Below are 23,189 nucleotides of genomic sequence, written 5' to 3'. Positions count from 1 at the left end.
CATTCCATCTCTCAAGCGAGACTACTACTGTTCCTTTTAGTGCAACCTCACCAAGTTTTCTGAGCCTTTATTTATGTTTTAACCACATTATAATGAACACACTTGCTTTATTATTACTATATATTTGGGTTTTTAAATTATTACTTCTTTGTCTTTTTCAGGTTGATTCTGATAAGCTAATTGAAGAAATTCAGCAGCTGAAGAAATCCCTCTTAGGCAGTGAAACCCTAGTCTTGGATGCCAAAAAGGAATCTGCTTTTCTCAGAACTGAAAATTTGGAGCTGAAGAAGATGGTAAGTACTTGTTAAACTGCGTTTATAGCTGTATAAAATGCCATTAAAGGCCTATCTGCTTGCAGACTAGTGAAGGAGACAATTGGTAAACACCAGATGTGGTAGAATATTTGGAGAAAGCTAATGACTCATGCTCCAAGTAGCGTTTTTATTATGGAATTGATGGAAAAGGGGTCTTCAGGAGAAAGATAAAAAGAAAAGAAGAGGCTTATTCCACAGGAGTGGGTGGTTAGTTTTAAGTCTGCCAGTAGAGAGAGCGAGCAAATTAACTTTAGGGAGTTACTAGGATATAAGACCAGGACACGCATACTAGGACATAAGACTCCAAACCTAATTTTGCTAAAGAACAAAAGGAAATAAGAGCTGTGAACTCAGAAATGGGATGGAGCTTACTTTGGGCTTTGAAGGAGTAAAGACAAAATAATAGAAGCAGTTATGGCCCTGAGCCTTTTGGGTAAGGTTTGTTTTGTTATAGGACTGACAGGAATGCAATTGTTAAATTGTGGCTTATTCTGCCATATTTGTTAAGACCAAAGTTGTTCAGAGTGACAGATGCAATATTTAAATGTTAAGCAAGTAGACTTTTATTTTGTGTGTGAATTGCATGTTGTTTTGTTTTCCTGAAGAATGAACTCTTAAATAAGTACAAGCAAATGCAAAAGGATGTTCAATTTTATTAAAGCCAAATAGAAACAGGAAAAGCCAGTTACAAAAAAGTGCAAGCTGACTTGCAGAAAGAGTTGCAGTCTGTATTTCAAGAAAACACAAGGCTAACTTCACTGATGGAGGGTAAAGTTCCAAAAGGTACTGTTTCAAGTTTGGCTTTTTTCCCCCTGCCCCTTTCCTTCCTTTTCCCCATAATGATTAGGGAGCAGGGAGACCTTGGCTCTTGTTTTCTCAAATACCGGGAGCTTCTGTCAGCATAAAAATATTAGAGTATCTGGTACTGCAGGCACATAGTAATTGCTTTAGCACTTCCTTGAACTCTTTGGAAAAGTGCAACTTAAGGTATGCTTTGAATTTTGCACAAAGACAGTCAAGTTAACAAAGGCTGTCGGGGAGAATCTAAAATAAACTGGATGTCAACCTAACAAGTGATGGCTGAATTCAGACTAGCGGTTTCATATTTAGTTGTTGGCCACTCTCAAATATACTTTTCTAGAACGATACTGATACGACATCTAGAATGCATGATGAATTTTCTGCTTAATTTAAAACATGCTTTTCTTCTCTCACACTCCTATTAATCTAAACTTGTTAATTCTCTAGATCTGCTCTCTCTTACGGAGCTGGAAAGAAAGGCAGATAACTTAAAAAGGGAACTAGACAAAGCACTGAAAGAGAATACACTTCTGCAAAAACAAGTAAAGGAGCTCTCAGAATTTCAGTCTCTACCAAATACTGTCGAGATACAGCAGAAAGAGGTAAACAAAAAAAAAAAAAAACACAAAACTTTTTCTTTGCTTTTATATTGTTCTTGACTGGTAACATATTAACGGAGGCCTACTGAACATGAAGTTTTAAAGCCAAAAGTTGTCTTGAATCAAATAACCTGAGATTTTTACAACTAATTTGATTAAGTAACTGAGGAGCAATAATATTTGCACCTAGGAATAAAACTAAGATCACATGTTTAGTCACAAAATCTATTATAATTAATCAGGAATTTCTAGCTGAACATTTGCCTGCTTGTTTGTCTTGGTCACCATTGATAACTGTGTGCATATGTATAATAGTGTTTGATCCTAGTTTACTGTTCTAAAACTGAATCTTTGTCTAATTGGGCAAAGAGAAATTTTCAAGATGTCTTAGCAGAAATGCTGCTTGAAGTGAAAGATTTAACTTGCAAATCCTGGAAAATTGGTCAGATAAATTTTTCTGTTTCCTGGCAGACCAGGGCTTAGTAGACGAAGTTTGCTATAGAGGTGTCTTAAAGCATTTGTTTGCAAACACTTTCTAGGTTTCTTTATCCTTAAATACCTTCTACTAAGTGTGTGCAGTGAAAATTCTCCAGGGCAAGTAATCTCACAAGCTCGAGAGTGCTTTACAAAAAGTTCCAAACCCTTTTGGTGGTCTACTTCCATTAATAAAACTTTAATTAGGTGTTAAGAACTCTGTAAAGTCTCTGTCATGAAGAAAGTATTAATACATCTAAACACTCACTTTAGAAGTCATAGCTAGGAGTATCAGTCCAGTCTTAACTTTAGATATTTCACTTTTCTATTTTTAAGAATATCTGAGGAGTTAGAGGAGAGGTTTCAAGGTTTTAGAAGGGCCTTGTCCGTCTGTCTTCCCTTTGAAGGATTATTTGCTAGACAGCTCCCTCCCAACAAAGCAAAACCCAATGCAATGTGCTGTGTGCTTGCCTACACTTTATTTCCTATATCTGCATCTGAACATGTTTTTTATTATGCAGCTATGACAAATACTGATTTAGAAAATGCTATTAATACTGTTTTTCTGTTGGCAGATTCTTGAAAAATGTGAGGAGCTACGCTTATTAAAATTGGAATGAGAAAAGCTGCTTTCTGAAGTAGCTGAAAATGAAATAAGACTTAAACATATGACTGAAGAAATTGAAAAATCAAAAGACAATCTAGCAGATGCACAGCTTAAGTACATAAAGTCTGATCAGGAATGTGTAGCACTTAAACAGCTCCATGAAGAACTAGAGCAAAAATATGTAGCTGCATCAGAAAACAATGAACAAATGAAGCTCCAAATAAATGCTCCATCAAAAGAAGCACAAGACTCTAAAACAAGTTTGGAGGAAGTGAAATTAGAGGTCAGTGTCAGCTTGTTCCTTCTTACATATCGGACATGAGGAATTCACTTGTAGCATTAAAAAAAAAATAATATTTTTTTTTTGAGAAGTAGACTTAAAGATATAAATAATACTGTCATTGAAATTCCTCTAGTACGAGTGGATATTACTTATTCCATGCCAGGTGTATAAGGTTGCAGAATTATGCAGCTCAACAGTCTCTTCATAGGCAAAGAAATGTGTGTGTTATTCCAGGTTACGTGCTCTCCTGTACTTGACCTTTTAATTCTTTTCCCATTCTTAAGTTACATCTTCATTATGCAAAATGTTATTTTAAATATGCTGCTATGACCTAGTCTATCTAAAGTCATAGAAACAAAGATTCCTCATTGGGAGCTGGAGTCTGCTTAGAATAGATCTTTCAAACCAAAGAGAATCCCCACATCAATTGGCAATCAGAAAGAAAACAAACAAAAAAAAAATTAAGAAAAGGGAACTAAAGATGCATATTTTCTTCAGTGCTTTTGGCATTGATGGCTGCCATGTTCCAGCTATGTATTTGGTGGCTCCTAATTTGATAATTCCTAAACTAAGCTACAGTTTCATGTGTGGTGTTATGTTTTGCTAAGACTTTTGCTGTTAAAGAGAAACCACAGGAAGGTTCCCTAAACAAATCCTTATTTAATGTGGGCAAGAATATTAGCAGTCACTTAGTGAAATGATGAACTTCCTCTTCTTGCTGAAAACTGGCATCTCTCACCCTTCCTAAGTTCCCATAAGATTCTGTGAGAACATGTACACATTATGGCGTTTTGCATTACAATTAAAGTGTCTGGCCTTTTCCTTTATAAACTAAAGCTCTCTAGCAAAATGAAAGAACTGGAAGGAAAGACAGCAGAGTATGAACGGCTTCCTTGAGATAAGAAAAGATTTTATTGGGACTCAGGAGAAGTTAAATGAAATGGAGCGACTAAAAGAGCAAGAAAAGATTATGGAGTTGAGACTGGAGGCCAAGGATTTGGAGATCCAGGCAGTTCTTCAGCAGCTTACTGAGTGTTGGGAAGAACTAAAAACTCTAAGCCAGGAAAGAGATTGCTTGAGGCAAAAAGAGGAGTCTCTCCAAGCTGAGGCAGACCAACTCAAAGAGGATACAAAGGACACTGTTTCAATGGTAGGAATTCTGCCTTTCTAGAAATGGACCATATGTGTTAAGGGAAGAGTGTAAGAACGCCTATAAACTATACTGAAATATATATGGGAGTAGGGGAGTGGGGGGTTGTGTGTTGTTTTTTTTTAATCAAGGAGTGCTTACTAATGTTGCAAAATACTTGACCTTTCTTTGTGGGTTTTCTTTCTTCTATTCAAGAACATTTTGACACAGGAAGAACTGAGAAATACAGAGAGTTCTCTCAAGCAATCCCAGGACACTGTCAAGAAGCTGGAAAAAAATATTTCTGAAAAAAGAATCTCAGATTCTGAGTGTTGAAGAGGCACTAGGGAAAACCATTAAAGAACTTGAAATGCAGGTAAAATGTTACATAATAATCCAAAGTAAAAATGTTTTTAATTTGTTTTTCCAACACTGAAAGAAGCAAGCCTAGTTAGTCTGCTTATAATCTTCTGCTTGTCCTTCAAAAATGTCTAGTCCTTTGATATAAAGTGGGCAAGAAAGTAGTACTGCCTGATGCAAGTCTTTACCAGGTGCTGATGTATTTCTGTAGAGCTTCAAGCTGGAATGTACACTAATAAACCTTTGTTTAACTAGTGTGCCCCATGCTTGTCAGTTTGAGTGGTGGCCTTAGATGGCAAATGGAAGAAGAGATGAGGGTGTACTTAGGGGTAGGAATGAGGTTAATGGTTTATAACACTCAGTCCCAATGAGAAGTGTAACGTGCGGTTGTAAATGGCAGCTCGGTTCTCAACATAGAGCAGAAGGCTGATCCACTGGTTTCTGTGCCTGTTGGTTCAACAACTGACAAAGAAGGGTGCTGAGAATATTGCGTGTTACACAGTTGCTTCAGTGACACAATTTCTCTGTGGGGAGAATCTGTAGCATGTGAGATTTGATTTTTCTTGAAGTGTATCAGCTGCTAGACCCAGTAAGTCAATGGTTGTCAGTTCAGCATTTGTGTGTTTTGGAACAGATGCATAAAAGTAATCCAACAGGTGTTTCTTATTTGTCTTCTTCAGACTTTTTCTAGACAAAAATCTGGTCGATACTGCTGAAGAGACTGGTAAAAGGTTAGCATTTAAAACAAAACAGGTGACAAAGGCTAAAGACTCGGTTCTGGAGTTTTTCTAGTTTAGTTACAGTGGCTTGGTGTTAAAAATGCTGTAGCAGAATGAATCAAACCAAATTTTTGCGTTGCATGTTGGTTTTGAATTGATGTAAATACTGTCTTTACACATTTTTTGTAGATATCGCAAATGACAGAAGAAATAAAAATCGTGCACATCAGAGAGAGACCAGCTTGCTGAGGAAAAGTCAGAAAATAACTGTAGAGAAAGCAATCAGCTTCAGGTGCAAAAGGAACAAATCTTTTTCCTTAGGCAAGAGAACAAGTCATTGCAGGACAAGCTGAACAGTTTACATTTGGAAAAAGAAGAGCATGGGGAAGGAACTTCAGTAATTATGCTAGGGCTATAATGGAAAGCATGCTGCTCTAAACTTCAACTTGAGTGACAATAAGTTGCAAAACAAACTGGAGGAAAAGGGTCCTGCTACATGTCTGCAGATGATTAACACCTAGGATTACTTGCTGTTTACTTGAAATAGATTCCACCCATATTGTTGTGTATGGACAAATAGTAGTAGAACATGAGAACCATTTTTCTGTAAATAGAATTTTAACTTGATACAAGATAGTGATGTTCTGAGTTGATCTGTACAGAGATGTGGTTCTTTAAGTAGTTAAAGCTAAAAATGGCTTGTCTGGACCACATGGGTCTGCTTTTTCAAAGCACAGGTAGAACTGACTTTTTGTCCTTGCAGCGAAAGGGACATTGCAGCCAAAGTTTTCTGTAATTTGACATGTGGATTTCTGTGCTACATGTGTATGTGCAAAGTGTGTGTGTGTGTGTGTATGTACACTTCAGAAAAAGTGAGTATGTGCACGTATTTTAATATTTACAGGGGGGAGTGGGCAAGTTTCAAGGCAATAACTGTCTTGGCACCATTATTATCTACTACTGAGCTTAGAAATATGGATAAGGTCTCTATAGTTTGATTTGTGGTGTGGGTTTTTTTGTCGGGGATGTCTTTGTTTTGTTTGGGGTGTGGGTTTTCTTTCCGCCCTCAGACTTAAGCTATGGCCATGAAATTCTACTTCTAGTAACTTGTTTCAGAAGTTCTCACTTCGAATTTTACCTTTACACGTCTCTTAATATGCAGGTCAAGTTTCTTGAAATTAGTTCAGTTGAATCTTATTATTCTGGAAAAAAAATATTAATATCTCTAAAACATGGCTTCTTTAAAACACTGCTTCTGTTTCGTTTTATATAGTCAACCTGCTGAAGGTCAGGTATCTTTCTCTTAAAGCTACTTCCCCTAAGTGTGTTGACTTGCTATCTCTGAATAAAATAGATCCCTCAGATTCAAGAAAAATCTATTGAGCAATAACTATTTCTTCTGAGAGAAGAGCTGAGCCAGGCAAAAAGGAAATTGCATGAAATGGAGGAAGTAAAGGCCAATGAATGTCAAAGAGAATCTGAAAAAATGGAGAGAAGCAATTTTATTCCAAAATTGCCTGACTGTTCGAGAAGCAAGCACTCTGACAGAAAGTGGAAGATGATAATCTTAAAATACAACTAGAGAATCTCCAAAATGAGAGAGAGCAGTTAAGAGAAACCATACAGGAGACTATTAGCAAGGTAAGAAAAGTAGTCCTGTTCCTTTAAGAGAATAGCTTTGGTAAATGTCTGTCTTAAATTTTGGAAGTGTTGTTCAGACTTTAACATACTCAGCTGTGTTGTGTCCAAAGAATTCAGAGATGCAGGAGGAGTTGAAATGTGCTCATTACTCTCTCGGACATCGGGAGGCTATTGTGGAGCTGAAAGAAAGTATTTCGGAGAAAGAATATCAACTCTTAGAAGCGCAAGAGGCATCGAAGGAAACAGCTGACGAACTGCAGCAGGTCAGATGCAGTTTTGCCAAGTAAACTAAAAATTCTATCAGGATGGGCAACCTGTGTCTTCTGCAGACTGCCGTTTGTAAGGGTTCAGTAAATGTAAAAACGAAACTTCACTAAAAGTTTTTTCCCTTTTTTTTTCCTGTACTGCTTCACGAGAGAATTCTGTAGAAGCAGAGGCAGTGAAAAGATGGTCAAATGCAATTTGACCTTGCAAGCTGCAGCCCTCACTTACTCGTTACTAAACATGCCTTAGTACTGAACGATGGAATATTATTTGGAGTACTGCTCTTTGACCTCAGTGCATTTCCCAATCTTAAGACTTTTAAAATTCTAATAATATGTCTTTTACCTGTGTAACTTTGAAGACACTTGAGCATCTAAATGACAGTTTAGCTTATTTAACTTGCTGCACTATTATAAATTTCTTGCCTGCTTATTATTTTCATGTCTTGAAGCTATTTACAAGATATTAACACTTGTTAGAATCAAGCCTGTCTGCTGTGCTTACAGCAGTGGAGTTATTTTCATGGAATTATAGTGGCCTGTAGGCTTTTGCACACTCAGTTTTGTCTACCAATGAGACAGATGCACTGAAATTGGATTGACTTTTAAGCAAAATTGTTATCTCTTTCTTTTACTGTAGCAGTAAACTAATGGAGGTGTCTTCTGTAAAATAATCCTGTTATAACCCATACTTATAGAAAGTGCTTGTGAAATATGATCCCATAACACTTCTTAAATTGGAACCTGATTACTGGAAAAACAGAATTTAATAAATTAGACTGTTACTGTGTTTTTTTTTTTCCCCAAACTAACTAGCAAATTACTTCTATCCATGCTAGAGATTATTAGAAATGTTAATGCTGGTTCTTATTTGTTCTTTCAGCTCACTGAAGTCACTGAAAACCTGACTCATGTCTCTTCTGAATATGACAAGCTACTGTCAGAAAAAGAAGAAATTGAAAAAACAATGAATGACCACATCTGTCAGCAACTTGACAAAATAGCTTTACTTAATGAGGAGAAAGATGAGCTACAGCAAATGGTAGAGACTTGTAAAGCAGAAAGAGATCAGTTAGAGGCTGACTGTCGGGAAAGCAAGGAGAGAGTATGTATAAAATCTCTTTACAACAATTATTTAATTTGTATTTAATTTGTAATTAGGTTCGTACCACTCTGAATTTTGGCCACGAAGCCTTCCGCTTCCACTATCTCTTGCTCTCCCTTCACTTGTTCATAGCAACAGTAAACTAAAAATTTGTTTACTAATCCAATTCGGATTTTGGAACCTATCTCTTTTTTTTTTTTTTTAATTCCCCCCTATCCTCTTCCTGCCCTTTTGGTCCCTGTGCTGCTCTGGGTTTAGGCATAGTTCTCTGTCACCTGCTGGACAAACCTTCCACAAATGCCAGTTACATCTTTCACGTGCAGTCCCTCTGCATTTAGTGCTGAACAGTAGAGGTAATCCAGGTTTACTCATGTCTAAGGGCTTAATTCTCCTGCCACTTCAGCTCCATCTGGATTGACGAAGAGAAAGCTAAACCCAGAAAAGAAACTGATTAGCTATCCCAGTTCTCCTTCCAGGTGCCTGATTTCCTAGCAGATTAGTGATTTCAGTATTCAAAGTATTTTTATGAAAATATGCTTATGCTGACATGCTGTTTCAGACAAATTTGTTCTAATATACAGTTAATAAAAATTAAGCTGATAACTTCTAAAATTGAAAGGAAGTCTGGTAAATAGTTGTGTTTTGTTTTGTTTTTCCTAAGAGAAGCTCTGCAAACTATTTTAAGAAACGCAAAAGCTTTTGTATAAATTTTGGCAAACCTCAGGGAGAACCACTGATCTCTTAGGTATGTATAGACCAACTAATTTAAAAACCAGCCAATTAGGATTATCAGATGTTTAGTTTTAGATTGGCATCTTGTTACTAAACAGTTGGACACATTGTTCATGTAACTGGTTGCAGCTGTCACAAGAATAAGAGTATCTTTCATGGTGTGGTGGTGTGGTTTTTGTATGTTTTGTTTTTTTTTTTTTATTTTTTTAAGTAGTCACATACATAATCTGTTCCCCCCACAACACTTTCTGTTTCCTCTTTATTTCTGCCTATTTCCTTTTTTTTTTTTTTTTAAAGGATAGACTATTCCTAAAGATTGCCTTCCTTTGGAGTTCTTAAACTAGGCATGGGAGAATGACAACTAGTTTTTTTCCTAAAGTAAAAGACTGATTATTCTGATAGTTCTCTCCAGAAATTCAAATGCTCTGACTTATCATTCTTAACTCCTGATAAGCAAAACTTGGTCATACTGAGAGAACATCCATGTAATACCTTGTTTTGTAGTCCTTAAAAGTTCTGACAGAAATGGAAAACCTACAAGAAGAACTAAGGCATCAGAAAGAGCAAGCTGATATCCAGAAGAACATGTTAACAGATGGAGAAGAGAAATGGCAAAACACTGAAGAAAAACTAAATGAAGAAATAAACAAACAAAAGAAAAGGCAAGTATAGTAAAAAACTCTTAAAAATAATTTAGAGGAAGTCCCCTCAAGGGTTTATAAGAATAACAGGCATTTACCCAGGATGATTTCGGCTGTTTTATTGGACGAATAGATGACGTCATGGTAATACAATTTAGCAACAGAAGAGTTTTTGCTAATAGTTATGCTTATACTTTTCTATATTATTTAATGTATAATTCTGTATTTTATAAAATGCAGGTTTTATACTTTTAAAAACTATGTTTTTAATAGGTAGTCAAGTTGAATGAGGACTTAAATTTGGTAACTAAGGAAAGGCACCAGCTGCTGGGAGAACTGAAAGAAAAAACTGAGAGTGAAAGCAGTAAACTTCAACAGTGGGAGGAACAGTGCGACTTGTTAGCACAGGAGAGAGATCAGCTCCAGGAGATGCTGGAAGGTATTCAAGCAGAGAAGAGCAAACTGGAGATGAACCTGCAGGAGAGTGTTGATAAGGTGCTTTATCTTTTATCAGAATACAATAACCTATAAATGTTTGGTAGAAGAGGATGGTTAATTCTTGAAGCTGTCTGGAAAAATATCTTGCAAGTATTAATGTTACATACCCAGACTGAAGAATGTTATCATGCTTTACCTTCTGTCTTCTGCAAGTGGTATTTAAAGATGTGTGTAAATTCTTTCCAAAATGTTGTTGGAGACTGCTTTATTTAAGAATAAATGAGGAACCAGAGAATGGCTTGCACTACCAAAACACTTAACAGGCATTTTTTAAATCAATTTGATAAAATGGTATCTTGTGTAGTTGACTCCAAAGTTTTGAAACTAAAGCTGACATTGACACCTTTATTTCTCTTCTGGGTAAGGCATATTTTCACAGCAGTGGAGACAAGGGAATCGGGTGGTATCCATTGAGCAGCAGTCCTTGTGCAGATAGTGAGTAATCACTTCAGATGTCTGTAGTTAATTGGAAGCTGTGGTGGGAGGAGAATCTTCTTACTCTTGCTACCAATATCTTCAGATTCACCCGGTTTTGAGTATCAGTTGTCTTGTAAAACTTCAACTTCACTGGAAATTCCGATGTTCAGTGAAAGGAATGCTAGTTCTGTAATAAATTATCAAAGATCATTTAGCAGCCCTCTGACAACAGTCCAACTCATAAAATTTTGTTGAGTAATAATTTCCAGATAGTTCTTGATGTGAACCCTATTCAAATTACATCCCTGCTTTGTTTCTCATTTGTGTAAACAGGGATTGCAGAAGGTATGTCCAAATGTGTTTGTAGCATGCTTAGTCTAATTATTTCCCTTAGAAAGGATTTATCAGTATGCTAGTTGGCAGGCTTTGCTTAGTGAAAGGAGAAACTTTCAAAGACAAAACTTGAAATTTCTTGTACCCAAACTAAAGCACTTTTTTTTTTTTTTTAACCAAGTATTTTGACTCCTATGAAATATTGAATGGCCTGGCGGGTGAGTTAGATTCATGTGTTATCTCAGAACCTATTTGTATATTTAGTGTTCTATTTTCACTCCAGATTCTTGAAACTGAGAAGGAATTGAAGTGTCAACAAGAACTTCTCAGCAATGAGAAGATCAAGGCTGAAGAAAGGGAAGAACATTCGTTAAAGGTTCAGAGGCGGTCAGAGATTCTGGAGGACAGCCTAACAAACAAAGGTAAGGAGTTCTGTTTTTAGTCTAGCTATTCTGTCTTTTGCTGTTTTATCACTGATGTGCTAAACTTTTGCTCAAGATAAATCTCATCTCATTTTTAGTTCTCAGTGCATCATTTGTATGGGTGCTAAGCAAGCATGAACATGGGCAAAGGATTTTGCACAATCTTCTTTAGCGATGTTTAGAAATAGCATCCTCAACTTGTTTCAGCCTCATAACCAGTTGGGTTGGTCACTCCATTAGAATGGGTACCAATTGATCCAGCGTGTGCAGGCTTAGTAACTATAATGGGTCAGTAATTATACATGTATCTATTCCAACTTCAAAAGGCACTGTGTAGACAATATGAACCTAAGTGGGTTTGGAATCCTTGGTGCTCTGCACACTTTCAAACGGTATCTGTTAGTCAGGAAGTCTTGCACTGAGCTCTTGCCAACTCACTCTTTGCATTTTTCACTTCGCTTTTCACCTGTCAAACTCTTCCTCTGTTTGCTAGATCAGAGTATAATTAAGGATTGCTTCAGATGAGTAAATGTGTTACTGCTCTATTCGGTAGAGCAGATATAAAGACAATTCCCCTGCCCATCTCTTACGCTAATCTTCTATTGCTTTTAATTGTCATAGCAGACATATGTTGACTGCCTTCTTGTTTGTTTCTTCTTGCTTTACTGAAGACCAAAGTTGACTAAAGTCAACTAAAGACTAAAGAGTTCTCTGGCTGTCATGCTATTCCTCTTTGAATTTATTTTGCTGAGTGATTAGAACCCCAAAATTATTTTTAAACTTCTCTTGCTGTTAGTGTGAATCTTAGGGTTCTTGGAAATTGTGTTTGTATTTCACACAACTGATTTGAGTACTTCAGGGGGGCCAGGACCAAATCATAATTCTTGTTTCTTCTCCACTATTTATTATAGATTCAACAGTTAACTGAGATGCTAAATAGCGTATCGTGTGAAAAGACCAGTTATTGGCTGAAAGAACTAGTCAGTCCTTACAACTTAAGGAACAAATCTCATCAAGTTAATCAAGAAAAAGATGAGCTACAAAAACTTCTCCAGGTATGTCAGTTCTGAGCGGGACCAGCTCAAGATAGAATTGCAAAAAAGTTCTGAGGTAGGTTGGTGTTGCAAGTTGCATACTTAAGTTACTGATAACTTCTTCTTGAATGGTACTTAAGCATATATGCTTTCGTTTCAGTGTGTTGAAACAAGTGCAAAACTAGAATGTGCTCTAGACCAGCTGAAGCAGAGAAACCTGAAGGATATGTCCATTCAGGTGAACCCACCAGATAATGCAGAGCAGGTGGCTGATGAACAGCCCGAAGGAAAAAACCTTAAAAATGAAAGTAAACTTACTTCTCTGCTTATGTTAAGGACTGCATGCGAAACCTTAACATTTCTTCTGGAGCATAAACCTTGCTTCTGTGTATAACATATAAATTGTTTGTCTGTCTTGCTAATGTGCTGCAAACCATGGGATCATCTGATTTGCTGTTGCTGTTCAGTGACTGGGCATCTTGTTCTGAGAGTGTCCCATTTCACTTCTCAGTTGAGACATCTCACTTGATTTCATCGCTGTCCAGCCACCCCAATGAAAATACTTAGTCACATAGAAGCACTTCACCATTTCGTTTTTGCAAAATTCCTCCCAAATCCTCTCTTCTGTTACTCTCCATCAAAATAAATTGGTTTTAAATAAATTAATTTCATTAAATAACTTGTCTTCTGAAAATAGGAAGGTCCTGTAATTCCTCAGAATTTTTGGTAATTAGTGATCCCTGAGTATACTTTCTCACAAATGTGAGAAGTACTGCTAACCTACTGAAAGCCAAAATAAACCAGGATTTATGAGTAGGTATGAAACACCTTAAAGAGTACCGTTATACTGCAGTCTGTATGTCTGTGCAGCAGACTTGGGCATCATGCTATACATGTTAGAAAAGCTCCTGAGCGCTGCTTCATTTAACACCAAATGTGGTAAAGGACCAAATTACAGACATCAGCTGTGTGTAACTTTCTCTGTTCACACTGTCCCTATCCTACAGTCAGCCATAGGGAGATTAATAATGAGGGAAGTAAACATCAGGTTAATTCCTTTTAATGACATTCTCCTGACTTGTGTAAGAGGTAAAATCTGCCTCTTGTGCAGTTTTCTCAAGTCTCTTGTCCATACTCTTGTTGAATGTGTGTGTGAGTTGGTGTTTTTACTGTGAGGTAAAGAGTTAAACTGGTGACTTCTTGCTTCTTTCAACTGAGAACCAAAGACGGCAGTATGCCTAGGAAGTCTTATACTTTAAAATTGTATAATCTAGCTTCATATATAGTGAGCTGCAGTTTACTGAGAAGTGCCTTGAAGCCTATTGAATTTCTCAGCCTGCTCACTGCTCGATCAGCATCTTCTTTTTATGGCAGAGTGCTAGACAAAATTCCATCATCCCTGTCCTTTCAACAAAGGACCAAGTAGATCAACTTGGGAGCCCATCCTACGGGCAGCCTAGCTGGCAAACCTGTGAACAGGCAACAGTTTAATTTTGGGGCCTGATCTACAGGTCTTGACTGTGGCCAGGCAATCTAAATCGTGAAAATAATTTGAGTTTAGGAAATGATCTTCTGGGAAACTAAGAAATACCTGCTTTTGTGTGTGGCTTGGTGCTTTTTGTCATACTCCTGTGGCAGGTCAAAACTGAAGTCTTAGTCCTATTAGTTTTTCTGTTGCAAAACCAATACATGCTATAGGGGGTTAGTACAAGAGTGATGGTTTATTTAAAGCTTCATGTTCATAGATAATCACTTCTTCTTATTGTGACTGAATTAATTTGTTTCACTTGCCTTTAGGAGCTTCTTGAGAAATTCCCAAACATAGGGAAGAGGTATGAATGTCTCTCTACAGTGTCTCTTAATCTAAAGAGTGAACTGAACATTCAGAAAGCAGTGATAGCTGTGGTACTGGCTCAGCTTTCATCGGAACAGAGTAAAGAAGTCAAAAGTCTTCAGACTGCAAATGAGAAAATAAACCGTCATCTCCAGAGCTTATTGAACAACCTGAAGGTACCAACTTAAAAGGCTGAATATGTGGATGCTTCATATTGTTTTGGTTTGGGGTTTTTTAATAAGCTCTCCATATTAACAGCTATATAACGGGATTCTATATACTTTAGCTTTGATTTTTGTGAATCTATCTTGTGGGGAACAAATTGATAGTAAATGCTTTATGATGCTGGAAAACTGGAACTAGTTAAGTTAACCTTAGTTTTTGACTGTAGGTCAGCTGCTTTGCACAGTATTTCATTAATATTAATCCATTTTAAATAGGAAATGATATTTCTCTAGTCTATAAATCAAGTTATGGACCCCTAAGTATATATTTTATTACGGGGGAAAGGGACACGTAAGATGCCTTGAAGATTCAGATTTACTCTGCAAAACGATCAGAGTAGTTTGATAACTTGTGTAGCTTTGCCGACCTTCCCCAATTCGCAGTTCAGTGGAGAAACTGATTCCAATTATCAGAAAATAGTTAAAGGCAATTGGGAAAGAATTCCTGTTATCATATGCAGTATTACAGTAAATTATAGTGTTCTTTCTGTTCTTATTTACCATAAAATGTTAAGGGTTGGGGCAGAATAGGCCCAGGGAGTGGGTGAGGTTCATGTCCAGTACACAAAAAAGCTGGACATGATCTTGAGAGTCAGTTGTCTCTAAAAATATCCATTGGCTAAGAAGTTTTAACAACTGTTCCAAAGAGCCTTATTGCATAACTTCATGCAGGGTTTTTAGGTGTGATCTTTTTTCTTTTTTTCTATGGTTGCTTTTAACTTCTATGGTTAAAGAAGCTTAAGATCTCGACTAGAATAAAGCTTTAGATCAGCGCAGTGATATTATTCTTGTAGATCACCTGTACCTTTCAGAACTCTTAAGAGAAAATAAATACAACAAAGAATACTTTAATTTGCTTTTCAAAGATTTACTGAAAGACTGTCTAGAGCCTTTTAGACATTCTGGCCTTTTTAGGAGTCTACAAAAAATTGCATACTTCAGAAATGCTGACCCAGCTAAAAGCCTTATATGCCATTGCTATATAGCACATGTGAATTCGACTTTTATTCAAGTTCTAGTTGTTCCTGGACACCGATGGACTGAGATAGTAAATAAATTGAACTATAAAACATGGGATTTCAGCTGGATGCAGGGTACCAGTTTAAAGCACAATCGTTGATAAATCCTGTGCTTCTACCACAGTTTCTTCTCAGTCGTGTTTGCTCAAAGAAAAGAGAATATTATACGACTGTTAACAAGTATGAAATGGAATTGCTTGAGGAAAAGAGAAAACAAGACCAGCTACCAGCTCAGATTCAGTGTCTCAGGAAGATTTATTTGAACCAGAATGAAATATCTTCTCAAGAAGTTAAACATCAGCGAAGTGCTGCAGACTTCGCACTTGGATACAGAGGTAGTATTTGAAACAACTTTCAGACAGAAAGACTTCAATATTTCAAGGCACTGGGTAATGTAGTAATGCTAATCTAATGGCATTGCATTTAGCTGTTAAGACTTCACCTATATGAGGGAGGAGAGAACAGAATTTGTAACTTTTTTCATGCTGCTGATTTTATTACACTGAAGTTTCTGTTACAGAGAGTGTCTCAAAGTAAAATTATCACGTTATTAAAATAGTGGGAATGTTATTTACTTATTTGCCTCATAGAATACATACTACCCTATACCAAGATGACTTTTAAAACAGTGAGATACACTTTTACTAACAATCTTTTTTCCCCTTTCCCCTTCCCACCTGTCCCAGGAATGTAGATTGTACTTCTCATTTTTCCCAGTACTGTGTAATTTAAGTATACAGAAATTTCTTTTACATAATAATTGGATGCTAAAACAGACTTCCTGCAAATATTGATAGCTAAGAGGGCAATATCTATATTTAGACATGTAGTTATCAAAGCAATATTTAAACTTGAATTCCCTCTTTTTTTTAAAGAGCATTTTCAAAGATGTATCAGAAATGGAAAGCCAACTTCTCTTCACAGAGGCAGAGTTACAGCGGGAAGAAACTGCTAGAAAAGAAACCACACAGTTCTGGGAAGCTTGTTCAGGAACTCCCTGTGACGCAGAGGAACTTCAAGAAGAGTTAAAGAAAGATAATGAAAGGCTTATGCAAGTCATTAAGTTCTGGACTCCTAGCGTAAAGGTAAAATTAAACCTTCTTTAATCAGAACTGTGTTTTGCATAAGCACTCTGTAAATGCCTCTAATCCTGATAGAAAACTAACCCCCCCCCCTCAAAAAAAGACTATTTAAAGCTTATTCATTACAATTGGCACTTACTATATTCATACTTAAGCGTAAGATGTAGGAATACTTAAAAGAAGACCATATCTAGTATAACCTTGTCACTTCCTGACAAGTGTGAAGTTTTCGTTTTTCATCCTGGCAAGTTAAGCCTGTGGGTTTCTAGAATAGTCCAGTGTGTATGTTTTCTCTAAAAAGGTTTCACTTTAGTCAGTGAATACATTCTAGCAAAAACTTCTGCAAATAATTGTTTATTTCTGTTACTGATACTCAAGAAGTCTTTCCAGTATAGTTCCTCTGTTGTAATGTTAGTGTTCCTATGAGTTAATGCAGAAATACTGGTAAATTTGCAATGCATTATCTTCTGTCTCGTGCCCCTTCCTGCCTCCCCTTCATTTGGAAATGAAACCAGTCTTTTGAGTGTTAGCTGATTGCATTTCGGATAGCAGACATCTTCAAATAGGACACTGAAACAAGAAGGTGAAAATAATACAGGCCAAGATACTTTCTGTTTCTTCACTTACCTTATTTCTAGAAGATTCAAAAATTACTTAAAATTTTTCTGTATGACGCTTCTTATTTTCAGAACCTCCTTCAGCTTTCTTCAGAGCTGGATGCCAAAACTACCAATTATTGTAAAAATGCTGATACTGAATTAAAACAGAGAAGAGAGAAAAGTGATGAGTTGCTCTTGCGGAACAACTGGCACCTGGTGGCTCTGCCAGTCTCGCATTAGAAGAAGAAAACTACACGCTTCATAGCAAATTAAAGGCTGCAGAACAAGACAGAAAGGTGCTAATGTTTGTTTCTCAGAGAAACTTCTTGGACGGTTGTTTTCTGAGTGAGAGTACATCAAACTGAGAAGTTGTCTGATGGCAACTGTAAATCTTGTAACACAATACATTGACCCTGATTGCATGTCTATTTTTGCAGCTTTTTTTATTCCCAGAGTGCAAGTTTGAGCTATTATCTGTAACGTGACTAATTTAATTGCCTGTTTTCTGTACACAAATAGGTGTCAGTTTAGAAGTCCATATGAAATGTTCCCATTTGTTTTGTTTAATTTAGTGTTGATTTTAATAGTGTGATACTCTTGATACTTCCTTTAAGTATGTGGTATTCATTATGAGAAACTGGAAGCTGGAGAAGAATTCTGTCTTTAATCCAGGAACTGAGGACTCATTTTCTCTGTCCTCTTTTTTATGTCACAGTTACCCTTGCTCAAAGCGCTTTTTTTAGACTTGAGTGTTCCAGAATACTAAAAGGTGACAGAACAGTGAGGTAGACACTAAGAGTTGCTGTAGAGCCTGTAGTGTTGGATTTTTTTGGTGTGGTTTGGGTTATTTTAGTTTTATTAAGAATGTGACCATGTGCCTGTTGCTGTTAGATCTCTTGGCATGACTACTCATAACTGATTGATGTATCTCAATAGGCTATGGAAATAAAAATTGAGAAGTTAGAAAGTGTCATAAATGAAGTGGGAGAAAATGTCAAAGAGCAAGATGACAGGATAAACAAATTAGAAGCACAGATAAGAATAAAACCAGCAACAAGTGAGCTCACCCAACTGCAAGCCAGAGTGAATGAGACAGAGAAGTGCCTCAAAACCTGCCTGAACAGGAGAATCAGAGTCTTCAGGTATGAGCAAAATACTCTTCTCATTCTCCTCTCATCTCAGAGGGAGCGAGTGAGCATGCTTGAGAACCGTTGTGGATGAAACATAGCTCTCTAACACTCAATTTATTGTTCTGTATAGCATTCTTAAATTAAAACACTACTTGCCTGTTTGGCATGCGGTTTCACATTCTACCGATGCAGCCTTCAGAGACAGAATTTAGAACCCTATGTTATATTAGAAGCTAAATTTATCATTGTACATGATGCATTTCTGAAACAGTGTAAGAAAATTTGGGACTTGGAAACTGAAGCATGAGCTGTTTTTTCTATGTAATATATTACCATACTGGTTCTAAACTTCTCAGACTTATATATGCAAACAAGTCAGCAAAAGTTGCTAAAATACGATTGCAGTGTAATACACCAGAATTAGGATACCAACTAATACTTATAGTGCTCGTTGATAACATGGGCGTTCCTTACTCCAGAATAACTTCCTGCTCCCAGTCCTGTACCTGCAAAATCTAGCAGATATTAGTCAAGATACAAAGTAAGCAACCCTTAAATTCATTGCTAAGTAACAAGCCTTTCTTCACACTATATCTTTTATTTTCAGGCAAAATTAGATAAAGGTGCTGAGTTGTACAAAGAAGAAATTGATCAATCTCAAAACACAATTGGTAAAATGTGATATGGAAAGGAATGAAACAATCCAACTCTCTCGAAATTAAGTAAGTTCAAACTTTACCTTGTTACAATTCTCAACGACTTAATTCTTAGCTTCTACTTCTATGTCTCTCTTTTCCACAGAATAAGAGGTGAGCATTCAGCTTTAGGTGTCCTAGGGTTTTTATTGTAGCTAGATTCCAGAGAAAGTAAAAACTGTATGCATCTCAGGTTGGTTACAAAACTTCCTTCCCTATACACCCACCAAAATTTCTCAACCAACCTATGTTCAGTCATAAATGAAGTAACTGTTCTGACTAAAGAAGGTGAGAGGAAAGCAGTAATTGAAAGCAATCTCTAGTTCACTGGAGAGAAGAGATACACAGAGAATAATTCTAGTTCAACTTTTGGGTTTCTGCACTTTTACCTAAAATACTGACAACTAGGTTTATGTAATCTTACCTGTATAACTTGGGTATGTTTTGTGTTTGATTTCCAAATGAGCTAACTAGCTCTTCTACGACTGTAATAAATACTGAACTGAAGATTTTTATCTTTTTTTTCTTCTTCCTCCCTTCCTGTCCCCATATAGAATTGCTAATTATAAAGCTCTTGCAGAACACCAAGAACAGCAGTTAACAAAGCTAAAAGAACAATTTAGAAGATTACAGCAAGACCAAGATGCTACTGGTAAACCCAAGACAAATATAAGTGGCTCTTTCATGTTAAACGTTCAGTGTTAAGGTTATATGGTTAAAGTCCAAATAGAGATGCAGGCCTTTTACCTCAAAGGGTATGAGGAGAATTGGGTGCATTGCAAGATGAGATGGAAAATAAAATGTTAGCTGCACATACAGTGCTTCACAGCAGTCCTTGTATTTATTTCTCCAGCCACTGTTTGCACTTGTGATGGGATAAGCTGCAGCTGTAGTAGCTCATGTTGCTATTTTTTCCTTGACTGACTTCACATATGAAAATCTAATTCTAAATATAATTGACACACATGAAACTAACTATTTTTACTCTAAATGGCCCAGTGAAGCATTTCTTAACTTCCTTAATATCTCCCTGGCAGTGTGAATACTGGGAGGTGTGCTTGTTTATAAAAAAAAATAGCTGTTGTAATGGCACTTGTAACCTAGTAAGGTTTTACATATAAGACCATAGGAAGGAATAAGCTAAAAAATATATAGACTTGGTTTTAAGCACTGTCTAAATAGCCCACACACTTATATAAAACTGTTTTCTAGTGGCACTGGAAAAAGCAGCTCCTCAGGAATCCCAAATGCTCCTTACTTGTGGTGGTGGCAGTGGTATTGTGCAGAGCACACAAATACTTGTTCTAAAATCTGAACAAGCTAAGCTACAGAAAGAGAACTTTCACCTGAAGAAACAAAATGACCTTCTACTAAGGTAAGTATAAAGCTGATCAGCAACATGTCAAATCATTGTTGTTATTTAACTATGCACATCACTTTCTTTCTGGGCGACCTGTAGCAGTGAGTAATTATTAATTTTAGATTTTTTATATTTTTTTACATTAAACTTTTCTTTAAGGGTAGTGATTTATTACTTATGTATATATCTCTCTGGCTATTGAACTTCAAATTGCTTTCTTTCGTAAGAATCACTTAAATGCTGAAGATAGACTTAAATTGTATGTTGGAAGGAATTTTAGCTTACAAAATAAAAAAAAAAGCCTCTGAAAGCAAGATACACAAATATGGTCTTGATTGTTGTGTCTATTCTGTGTCATCTGAAAATACAGGAACTGTCTCATCAGAACTTTTTCCTGACTTAAAGGAGCTACTTTAAAATTTTCTTAATTAAGTGCCGGGTTGTTTTCTGAGGGGTTATTTTGGGGTTTGTTTTTTGTTTTTTTTTCCAGTAATGAGTTTGAACTGAAAGAGGAACTTAGAAAATGGAAAGAAAGAGCACTAAAATGGAAAGAACGATCCTCAAGAGAAACCACTAGAGAGACAGTTCCAAGGTCTCCAAGGAAAACAGTGCCATATTCCCTTAAAGACCAAATGCCTTCACACTCCAAGCAATCTGTTCCTCAGGAAACTGTGATTCAGGACATATCAAAGCCTCTGCCACTGACTTATCCAACAAACTTCTTTGATGATTCCAGCTTGGGTACACTAGCAGGTATGTAACAGGGTGGTATTAACCTATACAGATTTGGGAGAGGTAAAGTATAAGGGGTAGCCTGCAAGTTGAGGGTAAATGCTCTGTCCTTTCTATATTCAGACCTGAAACTTGCATGATGGCACAATTTTCCTGAATAGTTAGTCAGCTGGCTGTTGAAGGGCTGACCAGCTGGAGCTGTGAAGCTTATATATGGGCTAGAGAACCTAAATACTTAAATGAATCCTTCACCTCCTGAAGAATAAACAAACTTTTTTTTGCTGCAGTGGAAGTGTTGATGACTGACTTTAAAATTGAATTAGCAGAATATCATTACTAGATAGCTGATGCTCTAAAATGTTTTGCTTTTTAACTTTACATTGATTGAGCACAGACTTCTGGGAAAAACTATTTGAAGTTAACTGCTGGTTAACTTTTTTCTAAACTTCAAGGTGGTAGACTTTAGACACTGTTGAATCTGCCAGTCTGCCTGGCTCCAGCTGCAGTAGTAGCTGTTTTGGTAAGTTGTGTTTCTCAGCCCTACTCAGGATTTCGTTTATCTGGCCAGGTGACCTCTGGGGAAGCCTTAGTGATCTATAGTAGCACATTAAGACTACTGCCTTCATCGTTACACTTGCTTCTAAAAACTTTTAGAAGGCCCAGCAGACATGTTGAAGAGTTAACCAGTTTTCAAAGTATTAATTGCAGGCTTCCAGAAAGAATATGATTCATTGCCGTTGCTTGGGACAGCCAATTTTGTGTTGTGTTGTGAGGAATTCTATTACCAAGTTACTCAGAGGCAAGCTTTGACAGTTGACATTTAAAACACTAGTCAAGATTAAATTGCTGTATTCCTACTGCCTGTCTAACTGGAAAAGTTTAATTTTACTTTGACGTTCTTTTCTTCTGTATAGATACACGACCTGCAGGAATAGAGCCCACAGAAGAACATCTTAAGCACTGGTTTGGGACTTCAGAGAAAGATAAAGCACCTGAATGTATCACCCAATAAAGGTGCTCTGTTGTAAGCTGCCTTTGCAGTGGCTACAGCCAGAATCTGCATATAGAAAAGATAATTGCTTCAGGTCAAAGCCATCAGCCTCTTGCACAAATTGTGATAAGAGCTCTGGTGGCATGCAAATCCCCTGCTGTCTCGGAGCTGCTACTTCCCACAATTGGAAAAGCTAGAATACAAGAGCAGAAATGGAAAAGCAGTGATGTTACCCACAGCCTGATGATCTGATGGTGTTCTACTTTGGTAGGTTTGTTTTTTGGATGACAAAGAAAAACCAAGGTATTGAAGAAAAAATGGAAACAGGCATGAATCAGAAACTAATCTACTGTGGAACTTCTCAATCTTAAATGTTTAATTCTGTCATTCCTAAAACAGCTCTCTTCTGGGTGGTCAATATTTGTATCTTGAGTGCTGTTGAGTTGGAAAGAACTGTACTTTTTGTTTCTCAGCATATGGTTTTTATACCATGCTTTCTCTAGTCCACAGAAACTGTATTTTCACCACTCTCTTAACCTCTCTCTTTGGACATTGCAACTGAAGTTACTAATTTTCTGTTTATAGGGTGCACAATCAAGGGTTCCTCTTAAACTCCTTACACTATTTCTGCAGCTCAGTGAATTATGGTATCAAGAGTAATTTTGTATTTTGTATCATCTTTCAATATGCTTCTAGTTCCTGCCTGAAGATGGTTACTAGAATTTTTTTAGTAGTAAGCAATGGACCTGACACTTTTCTGTTACTCTAGTGAATGGAAAATAAACTGGATGGTCAGGGCTGTATGACGGACTATTTCACTAGCCTGCTTTTGTGTATGTTTTGTATAAGAAGGTTTGTTTTGTCAATAACTATTAAATGCTTAATACATCAAGTTGTTTGTGCTGTTCATGTCACTTGTGCTATGATCTAAGGATGTTGATTACAGTATTCAGTGTCTAAAGACTATCTGTTGTAGTAATCTTGCCACTTCCATCATTATTATGCTTCTTGTCTGTGTCTTCTAACTTTCTGCAATAATTACTTTGTGCAGAAGTTTACTGTTGCACACGTCTGTCATTGGGGAGATCTATGACACAGACTCCAATGTTAAGATCGAAGACCCTTTATTATTCAGAAAGCTGCGTTTTTAT

The 23,189-nt window shown here is 36.8% G+C and overlaps 1 pseudogene; it reads left to right on the top strand.

Moving 5' to 3' along the window:
* The window catches only part of LOC122153255, a 37,759-nt pseudogene extending 14,829 nt beyond the window's left edge, over positions 1-22,930 (top strand).
* The last annotated feature ends 259 nt before the right edge of the window (positions 22,931-23,189 follow it).

The sequence above is a fragment of the Tyto alba genome, unplaced genomic scaffold (genome assembly GCF_018691265.1).
Source record: "Tyto alba isolate M040663 unplaced genomic scaffold, T.alba_DEE_v4.0 Super-Scaffold_1, whole genome shotgun sequence".
Classification (NCBI taxonomy): domain Eukaryota; kingdom Metazoa; phylum Chordata; class Aves; order Strigiformes; family Tytonidae; genus Tyto; species Tyto alba.
Note: the sequence above shows the minus strand (reverse complement) of the source record. Positions and strands in the feature narration are given on the sequence as shown.